Below are 12,226 nucleotides of genomic sequence, written 5' to 3'. Positions count from 1 at the left end.
CATAGTAGAAGGCATCTATCTCAATTTCAAATGGTTGTTGCAAGTTTGGAAATGTGAGCCCGGGTGTAGAATAGAGGTGATGCTTCAACTCGACAAACGTCATCTGTTGGGATTTAGACCAAAAGAAATTTGATTTCTCTCCACCCTTGGTGACTTGACTCAAACACCAAGTGATATGAGAGAATCCCAACACGAACCTGCGATAGAAATTGGCAAGACCTAGGAAATTGTAGAGCTCCATTAGAGTGGTTGGGCTGACTAATCCTAAATAACTTGTATCTTTGTTGGTTCCACATGCACACCTTTCTCATCAATGATGTACCCTGTATATTGAACCTTGGTCATACAAAAAGTGAATATCTCCAAATTGGCACGCAATTTGTGTTGTCGCAGGGTTTGGAGAACCTGTTAGATATTGTGTATGTGCTCTTCCCATCTCTGGATGAAGATTAGGATGTCTTCCAAGTACACTATTATGAACGAGTTGGTGAAGGGAAGAAATATTTTTTCCATCATCCGCATGAAGGTTGTGGGGGCATTCGTCAACCTGAAAGGCATGAATAACCATTCAAAAAGGCCCTCCTTAGATTTGAAGGTGGGATTCCATACATTAGAGGGTTCAATAGGTACCTACTAATAACTGTACTTTAGGTCAATCTTGTTGAAGTATTTGGAACCCTTGATCTGGTCCAGAAGGTCATCAATCTATGGGATTGGATACCTATTCTACACAATGATCTTATTTAGTGCCTGATAGTCAATATAGAGCCTCCAAGTTCCATCCCTCTTTTGTACCAACAGGATTGGGCTCACATAGGGTGATGAAATCAGCCTGATGTGCCCTTTTTGCAATAGCTCCTGAATCTGCCTTATGATCTCGTCTTTCTCCATAATAGAGAATCGATAGATTGGTCCATTGGGTAGCGACTCGTACTAGGTCAAGTCAATGGAGTGCTTGACTTAACAGTGTAGGGGTAGCCCAGTGGGTGAGGTGAAGATGTCCCTGTATTAATGACCTTTTCCATCTATTGTTTTTGTGCGGCATAGCCCTGTCTGGAGGCCATGTAGGTGGACACAATATTCTTCTTACCTAAGGGTGAATCATGAGGAATATTCCTCATATGAGAAATGATATTACTACATTTCTTTGCAGAGATCAAAGAGATGGCGGTAGGCGGTGCTACCTCCGGTATCCTGTACAACTTATTACCAAAAGTAATAATAACAGTGCATGACCTAGACTCATACACATCATGACACTTCCACAAGTATGGTTGGCCTAATAATACATCATAAACTTCAAGAGGAGAAACATCACACAGTACCTCATCTGTGAAGGGCTTGATTCTATAGGGGAGGTGGCATTGCTGGCTGATGCAGAGATATCATCCTTGGTGAAGCCACATAATGGTGTACAGTTTCAGGTATGGTGTGGTCGGTAGGCCAACCGCTTCACAATCTCTACTGAAATGAGGTTATTTTAGCTCCCTCTATCAATAATGAACTGTAGTGAGGAAACCTTCACCCAATTTTGTGAGTGGAATAGGTGCCCCCTCTCCTTTGGATCTTCGGGCTCAATCTTCTGGATCTTGGTGGTGGAAACAGTGGCACTGAGCTCCCCATCAATAATCTACTTCCCTTTATCATTCCCCTTGTCAGATTCTGAATCAGAATCAAAACATGCATCTGATTTGGAAGCCTTCAGCTTTGCCACCAATGACTTTTTGGCTCGAAACTCACTCGTTTTGTGAGTGGGACTCTTATAGAACTCACACCACTTTCCCATGTCCTTATTTGTCGTCATGGTGTTTTTCTTTTCTTGTAGATTTCATGGGTTGTCATGGGTCACCCTGACTTCACTTTGTTCTTTGTTCTGTGATTTTGGGGCGCCCTTCCCTTGCTTTGGATTTGCAGATCCAAAGTCTCGCTTCTTCCGTTTAAACTTTTGCTCAATCTTGATAGCATATCGATATGCGACATTGAGCGAGGAGATGTCTAGGAACTTCATTTCGTCTTGGATGTACTTATGTAGACAACTATGGTACTTGAGTACCAAATTTCACTTTGAATCCTTGATACCCAGCTTCGTGCAAAGGGCATGAAAGACATTTGTGAACTCTGACACATCTTGGTCCCTTCCCTACCGCAGCATGGTCCACTTTATGTATTTATCTTCATAGCTCCAGACATGGTAATATTGTTCCTTGATGGCATCTCGAAAATAATTCCAAGTGGGTGCAGCTGAGAATAGTGAGGATTCCCTCTCATCCTTTTGGTCACAGTAGGTTTCCCACTAGTCCTTGACATGGGGGGTGGCTTTGAGGACTGCAAAAGTAATCTTCTCCTGATTTAAAAAGTCATGAACCAAAAAATATCCTTGCAACATATTTAACATTTGCATCTATCTGGCCTTCAAATATGGGAATGTCAAAATCAACTTGTACCTTAAAAGGAGTGGTGCCTCCAGAGTGACTACTAGATGAAGATGCATTATCTATGGGTAGCTGCCGAAGGATTTGGGAAAAGTTATCCATCATTGTGTTCCTTTGTTGCTCGAGGTCCTCCTCGAGCAACATTTTGAAAGGATCTCCTACCCCTTTTCTTTGTTTTCTTCTTCCGTGGGAGGCCATCAGGGTTTGTGAGGCTAGTCTTTCAAAGGTTCAACAAGTTCGATCCCTAACTCTTTATACCCTAACCTCATTGGGGACATGCAAAGAAAAACATAGAAATACCAGACCACTTTGGTACCACTGATCCAGACTTATGCAAGAACATAACAAAATATAGATATAAACATAAACACAGAAATGCAACATAAATAAAACTTCATTTCATAAATATCAAAGAACTAAAATATGCTTACATACAGAATGGAAATAAACTAACTCGAGCTATGATAGCTTATCTTTGAGAAGATATGTATTGACTACATGCCTTTGAACTGTGTTACAATGAGGCTCGAAGGCATGTTTATCATTAAGAAACAATGGAAAACCATAAATATCCAATAACCTAACCCTAGGAGAAGAAGCGCCAAAGCTAAGGGCCTCATTGAGGTAAATTGGTACATCAACTTCTCGAGGTCGTAACTTTGGAATACGATCTCCATTTGATGCGTATGATACCTCATTAGAAATATCCAACCAAGGACTACAACTTTCGACTATAAACATCATGTGAAATTTCATGTTTGCCCATTTTCCAAAAAAACATCGTTTAGGGCCTTAAGATGACTTGAAACGTTCAAGACCCGAAAAACTGCCAAAAATAATAAACTATGCTACAATTAAGGAAACTGAAATTGTGCTATAATTAAGGAAACTGAAAGAAACAATGGTGGGGGTCCAAGTGGAATAGGCGAGCGGCCACCAATATCCATATGGATCATTCTTTCTCCATTTTTTTCATGTTTTGAACCATATTTCTTAATGCATACAATATGGAGTAGGTGATATGAGAAGTGAGACAACTTGAATTACCTATAATTGCATGAATTTTTTGAATTTCATAATCTTGTTGTTCTCTCAATGTTTGTCATTATGCATGCACATTCGGATTTGATTTGTTTTATTTTTTTGGGGGTGGCAATAGGAGTTTGATCATGCTCATAGGTTCGTATCTTTTCCATCAATTCCATCAATGTAGTTGGTGTACATTCGGTCAATGATTAGGTTTGGAAATGGATCAATCAAGCTTATGGCTTGATCAAACCCTTGGTTAACCATGTAAATGGCCTGATAAAGTGTTTCTTAAACCCTCTATCGAGCTATTTTAAATTTTATCTTAGGCGCTTGATCAAGCATTTTAAGTGCTCAATCGAGCTACTAAGGTCCTAAATAACATAGTTTTAGCACCCCTTATATATATTTCTCGGAAAAAAACACTTTGCAAACTAACATATTTTAGGAAAAATTTGTCCTTAAGTGGCGGAGTTGATCATGTTGGATTCATGAAGGAATCCTCTATCTAATGGCATATGACTTTGACATTTTCGAAGTCATAATAATATTTTTCATCTAATTTCTTTTAAACACAATACTTCAAAGCTTTTTGGACAGTTGTAGAGGGGCTGAATAAAAAATCAATAACATAAAATATATAAAATGAAAAAGTTTCAAAAAATACCACTCTATTTGTTTAGGAGTCCTCTGCAAATGGGTACTATTGTTTTTTCAATTTATTTAAAGAGTTGAAAAAAATATTACGTGAACATATGTGTCTACAAAATACAATTGAAATATTACTTCACCAACTTTAAAAAACAATAAAAATTATAATTTTTGTAAAAAAAATAAATTAATGCATAACTTAGTTTGTGTGTGTGTGTGTATTAGACTAATTTATGCTATGTTAACACATACATGCCTCTTAATATGTGCAAAAAATTGCAAGGAAAAGCATTTCATTTAATGGAAAATTGACAGATTATATGCCACTAATTTGTTTTGCAAAAAATATCATTAGGACAACAACATAATTCTCCACAAATTTTCTTTTGACTCCAAATCGAAATTCACAATGCTTATATGAATTTTGAGGGCTTCAATCCAATAAAACATCAAAACTTTGAAATTTATTGCCACATTTGGCCCAAAAGTGTAACTCATCTTCATGCATTCGCCCATTAGCACAAGTACCAAAAATAATCCTATCACGTATTCTTAGAATTGCATGAATAACACATGTAATTTGGGGGGAAGTGTGATTCCTCATTAAATGAATAAAATCTTACAATATTGTGTTCCTTGTGGCCCTTCCCCTAGCTCCTCTTCTCACTACAATTGACAAACAGGCTTCACTACTCACCACTAGCTCATCTCAAGGATAATTAATTTATCATTGTCACCGGATGTGCCTATCTCTTTCATATTTTCCTTTAATCCATGGAGATAATTTATTTTATATATGAGTTTGAAGAGTCATCAAATGTATCTAGACATTTATTTTACTGTGTTTGATATGGTCCTTTCATCCTTATCTTCAAATTCTTATTTTTTTACCTTTTCCACCATTATCCATGGACTATGTCAACCCTAGCTACTTCAACTCTCTTTTTTTGAAGTATTGGAGCATTACAAGTCTCTTTGCTAGACCATTTGGAGTGTCGAAACTCTCCTTGCTAATGTACTAGGGAAGTTGAAGGGGAGAAACCAAGTTTTTTTCTTAGTTTTTCTTGCATCAAGGCTTCATTCTAAGTTGTTGCCCTAGTAGACCCAAAGAAGTCTCATTTTGAGCTAGAACCTCTGAGGGTTATGATTTTCAATATATAGAGAGATTCACTCAAGACCTACCTACCCAATATGTACAATCTCTATTATGTCAATGAAATTTTCAAAGCCTACACACTATGTCTAACTCATGTGGTCTTGACTAGGGGAACAATACCATACCATGTGCATTCATATTGGAGGATATATATTGATGAAAAAATGACATAATATATTGAACATTTAATAGGGGGTAAAGGGTTTTTATATATTTTTGTAGAAAAAATAGAACTCAAATTTAATGAAAAATATAAAGAGGTATAAAAAAATGTTAATGAAAAAAATGATACCTATAATATCTAGTGAAAGTAGTGTTTTTTAAAATAGGAAAGCGTATTGGGTTCCTATTGGTAGGAGGTTAAATAAAGTGATTTTTAGAAATATTTTCTAGTATGTAATCAAATTAAGAATATTGTTTATGTACGTGATATGTCAAAATTCATTGAATGAAACCATGTGATCTAACTAAATATAAAATAAATACATAAATACGGTAAAAATTACTCCAAAAAATTCTAATACTTTTTCCCTTTAAATAATAATAAAAAATAACCTAAACTTGTTAATAATAATTAAAGATGGTTCTCAATTAATATACAAAATTTACAACATGCCGAATTAATAATTATGATGACTCGCCTCTTAATCCCAAGGTTATTCTTCCAAATTCATGTTTATATATAGCTCTTATTATATTATGTTTCTCGATAAAGCTTCAATTCTTTTATATTTATGTTTCTTTGAATAAAACTTTAATTATTTTCCATACATCATTGGTATAATTTTTATTTTTTTAATAGCACTAATGACAAATATATACACTATTATTTTTTTAGTTAAATTTGTCTATATATAATCTTTTATTTAATAATTATAATATGTAATTTGAATTTTATATTTTATATATTATATTTCACCCCAAAAAAAATACTTAATCAATATTATAGATAAATATTTTCGTAAATAAAAAAAAATATTACAATTCTATTCACAATAAATATCCATATAAAAACTAAAATTAATAGAATTATCACTTTATATCGGTTACAAATATTATTATTCTTAATACAATATAACTAAAATCTACAATCAATTTCGAAATTAAATTTAACTAGCATAATTATATAAATTAAACGGCTATAGACAATAATAAGCATTAATTTAGTAAGTATCAAAACACTTAACCCATAATACATCTCACAATAACAAAAAATATATTATAACTTTATTTTAAATGGTTAGTATGGTTAGTTATAAAGAGTTAATATATTAGTTCAACAAATATACATTTTAGAAAAAATGTAATAATATTATTAATCATGGAGATTCACTGCCACTTTACCATATAATTTCTTAACATGTAAATAGTCTTTGTTACAATACCATGAGCCAATACCATGTATTATCAATACCACGTGTCAACATGACACACATTTTTTCCAATAGTTATTTTAAGATGAATGAATTAGAAGGGAATGACTAACTTTGAGATAAATTTTAACCTTCCATCTATGCCTACTACTACGAATATTAAGATATATTCCACCAAGCTTAAATCTCTAGCATCTATCTAATAATTAATTTAGCTATATAAATTAATAGATAGTAATGTTGATAGGAATCAATACATAACAAACATCAAACACTTACTTTATCATACATATCAAAATTCTAAAATTAAAAAAATCATATATATTAACTAAATTATAACCTTATTATTATTATTATTTTTTGCTGGGCTTCGTAGGTCCTCATTTTTCTATTAATTTTAATTAGCTAGTTACAACCAATTTTGAGATTTTTTAGGTGGCTTCAACTTGCCCTGCGGGAAACCAAGTTTGTTGGGCACCTAACAGCATGGTAAGCCATCCAAAAATGAAACATTTTGAGTCTTTCTATCCAAGCTACATATGACTGTATGTCCATATCTATCCCTCTATCTACCTACCAACTAACATAATTGTAATTACAATTAAAAGTAAATGCTATTTGCATAAGAAAACAATTAAACAAGTGAAATCGTTTCACTTATCTTCTTCTACCGAGGCAGAATCAACTAGAGTTGGGTCTTTTGCATTCGACCCTAGGAGTTCATCTGCTGGGAGTATGCATGGAAAATGATTTTCAATTCGCTGGAGGTGTCCATCTTGCTTCTGCATTTCAAATATGAGTTTCTAAATTCCTTTTTGTAATCTAGGAATGTTTGAACTGCAGAAACCATATTCAGGGTCATTTGTTCCAGGGCCTTGCCCAATTATAACTTTATTATTATTATTTGATTACAGAGGAATCGACAACTGGAGCAGCCTCGCAACTCGCTTTTTTAATCCATATATATATATATATATATATATATATATATATATATATAGATATATATATATATATATATATAATTTAAAATGCTTTTAGTTTTTTTTTTTTAAATTATATATATATATATATATTATATATATATATATATTTTGTAAAATTTTTTTTTTTTTTTTTGTTTTTTTTGAGTATATTTTTGTTTTTTAGGTTTTTTTTTTTTTTTTTATGTTTCTAATCATGATTTTAATATTTTTTTAGATTTTTATTGGCTCTTTTTTTTTCCTATTTATTTTTTTAATCAAGTTTGTTTTCATTTTTATTTATTTAATTTTTTTTTGTTGTAGTTTTTTGTTAATGCTTTTTAAAATTTTTCTATTTTTAGTTACTTAATTTTATAGGTTTTTTTTTTTTTGCTTTTTTTTTCCAAATTTGTTATGGTTTACAAGATAATTTTTTTTCTTACATTTATATTTTTTTTCTTTTTCTATATATATTTTTATATTTGCTTTTTTTATGTCGAAAAAAATTGAAATAAAAAAATTTAAAGTGTAAAAAAATGTAACATTCAAAAAAATATCCACACTTAATACATTAAAAAATTTAAAGTGTCAAAAATTGTTAAATTTAGAAAATAATTATTTACAGTTCATACATTAGAAAATTTAAAGTCAAAAATAGGTCTTTTAAAAAAAGGGTCTGATGCAGAATCACCACTTTTTAAAATAAGCATGCATATCACTAACATTTTAAAATGTAATGTACATAAAAAAAATTAAAGTGCCAAAAACTATGCTCTAAAAAAAATATGTGTGTTCTGCATTGCCCCTTTTCAAAATCGGGTCACTTTTTTGCTATCTCTACGAAACAGGTAACAGTGTCAGTTCTCATTTAAAAGTTTACATTGTTGAGGAAGAAAAGTGAAAAACATATAAAAATATGAAAGGAGGGGATTGACTTCCAATATCCCCAAAATTACAAAAAGGAAAGAAGAAGATAGAGTTACAAAGTGAGTTTAGGAAGATTAAGCCCCCTACCTTTTATGAGGAGAAAGAGGAGGATGTGGAGGCTTGGATACTGAATATGATCAAATACTTTCAGGTGTATGGATATGAGAGTAATTTGAAGGCTCATCCAACAATCTATCAACTGCAAGGTAAAGCTACGTACGTTTTCTGGAAGAGAAGATAGCATCGTGGGAGGAATTTTAAAAACAATTTATGTCACGTTATCTTAGTGAGTGTTACTATTATTATTGTGCTAAGGAATTCCATGAATTAAAGCTGGGGAAACTATCCATGGATGACTTCATAGAAAGGCTTAACAACCTATTGTGATATGTGCCATATCTTAAAGAAGAAAAGTAAAAACTACATCGATTCTTAAATTGTTTACCCACCTCTTATAAAGAGAGAATCGAGTTTGATGAGGCAAAATCAATGGATGAAGCAGTAAGGAAGGCTAGGTTGTGTTATCAACAATTCAAGAATAGAAGTGAGGGTGGAAAGTCATGGAAAAATAAGGATAGAAGCAAGGAGGGATGGAATTTTAAAAGATAGAAGCCCTCTTACATTAATAATTTTATTAAGGATTTTCAAAGGAAAACTTTGGCAAAGGAAATGCACCTCCACTAGCACAATATTACACTGGATCAAAACCTAAAAATAAGAAGAATAGTGGCACAAAATGTCAGGAACCATTAAAATGATGTGGTTGTTGTAAGCCACACCTGTTAAGAGATTGCCCACATAACCCTAGATGTGTCCAAAATATTTAAGCAATCCAAAAGGAAACAACAGTGGATCAAATTGCTAGGAATATTCCTGGGATTAGCACAACATTTCAAGATAGGAAAGTTGAGCATCGATCTACCATGATTGAAATCAAAGGTACTGTATTGAACCAAACGGTGTTTGTTTTAATTTATCTAAGGGCTAGTCTAAGTTATATCAGCCTCCAAATTGTAGAACAATGTAATTTAAAATATGAAAAATTTGAGAATGCTTGGCTGGTCTAGTTAGGGACGGGTACTAAAATAAGGGTAACTAGTCAAATTAAAAAATGTGTTATTAATTTGAATGGTTATCCTACAATAAAATATTTAAATATCCTTCCTTTGGGGTCCTATGATGTGCTAATAAGCATGGATTGGTTAGAAAAGCAGTAGTTATTATAAAATGCTTAGATAAGGAAATCTAATGTGTGGGTCGGGGTGGACATACTTGGTTAATTAAGAAAAAAGAAAAACCAGTATTAGTTCGACAAACTATAGCATTACGACTTAAAGGAAGTGCTAGGAAAGGGCATCAGTTGTATATGGTGCATGTAGAAACTAGTGAACAATTAATTGAAAAAGAAAAACTGAACATTTTACCGGTTATTAGGGAATTTCAAGATGTTTTTCCAAAAGAAATTCTAGAACTACCCCCACATACAGATACAGATTTCACCATTGACTTGGTCTTAGGTGTTGTTCCAGTGTCTAGAGCCCTGTAGAGAATGAGCATACTAGAGTTACTGGAATTAAAAATGCAGTTACAGGAGTTGTTGAATAACTGGTATATCATGCCTAGTGTCTCACCATGGGGGCACCAATACTCGTTGTCAAGAAAAAGGAAGACACCCTTAGAATGTGTATTGACTACCATAAGTTGAATAAGTTAACAGTAAAAAAGAAATGCCCATTGCTTCAAATAGATGATTCGTTCGATCAGGTAAGAGAGGAAACAATATTCTCAAAAATTGACTTAAGTACTGGTTACCACGAGTTACATATCAAGAATGAGGATATATATAAAACAACCATTAGAACTAGATATAGTCATTGTGAGCTTGTTGTGTTACCTTTCAGTCTCGCAAATGCACTAGCAATGTCTATGTGCCTGATGAATAGAATACTTCATCCATACCTTTATAAGTTCACACTGGTAATTATAGATGATATTTTAGTATATTCAAGGAATGACGAAGAGCACAAGGAGAATTTTATGATAGTAATGCAAACATTAAGTGAACATCAATTATATGCAAAACTCGGCAAATGTGGATTGGCTAGGGAACTTGAAAAGGTTAAGGCCACATGTATTGGCCTATACCAAAGGATGTACCAACAATATGTTCATTCATGTGAATTGTAGGATACTATCACAGATTTATAGAAGTCTTTTCTAAATTGGCCTATCTTATTACCTCTCTACAGAAAAAATATATACAATTCGAATAGATAACCAAGTTTTTGGAAAGCTTTGAAAAGATAAAGCAATTACTAACCACAACTCCTATACTATAAATTGCAGACCCCAATAAAAATTTCACTTTGTATACAAATGCATGTTTGGAGGATCTTGGAGGAGTACTAATGCAAGACAATGTGGTAATAGCCTATGGGTCCAAAAAGATGAAATTGCATGAAAAAAATTATGCAGCGTATGATTTAGAATTGGAAATGGTAACACATGCACTCAAAATGTGAAGACACTATCTTCTAGGGAAAAAGTTTACTTTAGTGACTCATCATATGAATCTAAAATATTTTTTCAGCCCACCCAAATTAAATAAAAGGCAGCCAAGGTGGTCGGCATTCCTCAATGACTTCGAATTTCAAATAAAATAGATGAAAGGAAAGGAAAACAGATTGGCCAATGCTCTGAGAAGACATGTATATACTGTGTTGGGGATGTCTATTAGTATGGTAATTAAATATTTTATACAACTGGTTAAGCAATCAATACCCCAAGCCACTCAATATCTGGAACTTCAACAAAATTTACAACAAAGTGAAATTATAGGATATGCAAAGACCTCAAAAAAATTACTCACATACCGAAATAGGATATATATCCCTAAAGTGAGTACATTGAAATAGACAATATTAGATGAATATCACAAGAAACTTTTTGCGGGCCATCCCCGATACCAAAAAATGATCACTTCAATAAAACAAAATTTATTTTGTTGAGGTATGAAAAGAGATATGCTAGAATATCTAGTGAAATTCATAGAATTCCAGCGAGTCAATGTAGAACATCAACATCCTGCACGATTGTTGAACCCCTTACCTATACCTAAGTGGAAGTGGGAAAAATTTTCAATGGACTCTGTTATCGGACTATTGCGAACAAAATGTTAGCATAATTCTATCATGGTGGTAGTATATGTTTTAACTAAAGAAACACACTTTATACCACTAAAATCCACATTTGGGACTGCCCAAATTTCTATTATTTTCATGAAACACAATTTTTGTTTATATTGAGTAAATGTATCAGATAGAGACACTAAATTTATGTCCATGTTTTCGAAGCAATTATTTGCGGGTATGGGAACATAGTTGAATTTTAGCACTTCATATCACCCACAAACTGATGGGAAAACATAAAGGACAAATTAGATTCTTGAAGACATATTAAGAACGTATGTTATGAAACAACCCAGAAAATGGGAGGATTTTCTGCATTTAGAAGAGTTTTCCAATAATGATAGATATCAAGGTACTATTAAAATGAGTCCTTTTGAAGTATTGTATCATAGCAAAGTGTCATACACCCCTTAGTTGTAGTCAACTAGAAGATAAACTTATATTGGGACAAGATGCTTGCAAGAAATGGAACAAATAGTGTGGAAGATACGTCAGACTATCAAAACAGGGG

The sequence above is a fragment of the Pinus tabuliformis genome, chromosome 3_2 (assembly GCF_031772625.1).
Source record: "Pinus tabuliformis cultivar Carrire ecotype Pingquan chromosome 3_2, CPIR1, whole genome shotgun sequence".
Classification (NCBI taxonomy): Eukaryota; Viridiplantae; Streptophyta; class Pinopsida; order Pinales; family Pinaceae; genus Pinus; species Pinus tabuliformis.
Note: the sequence above shows the minus strand (reverse complement) of the source record.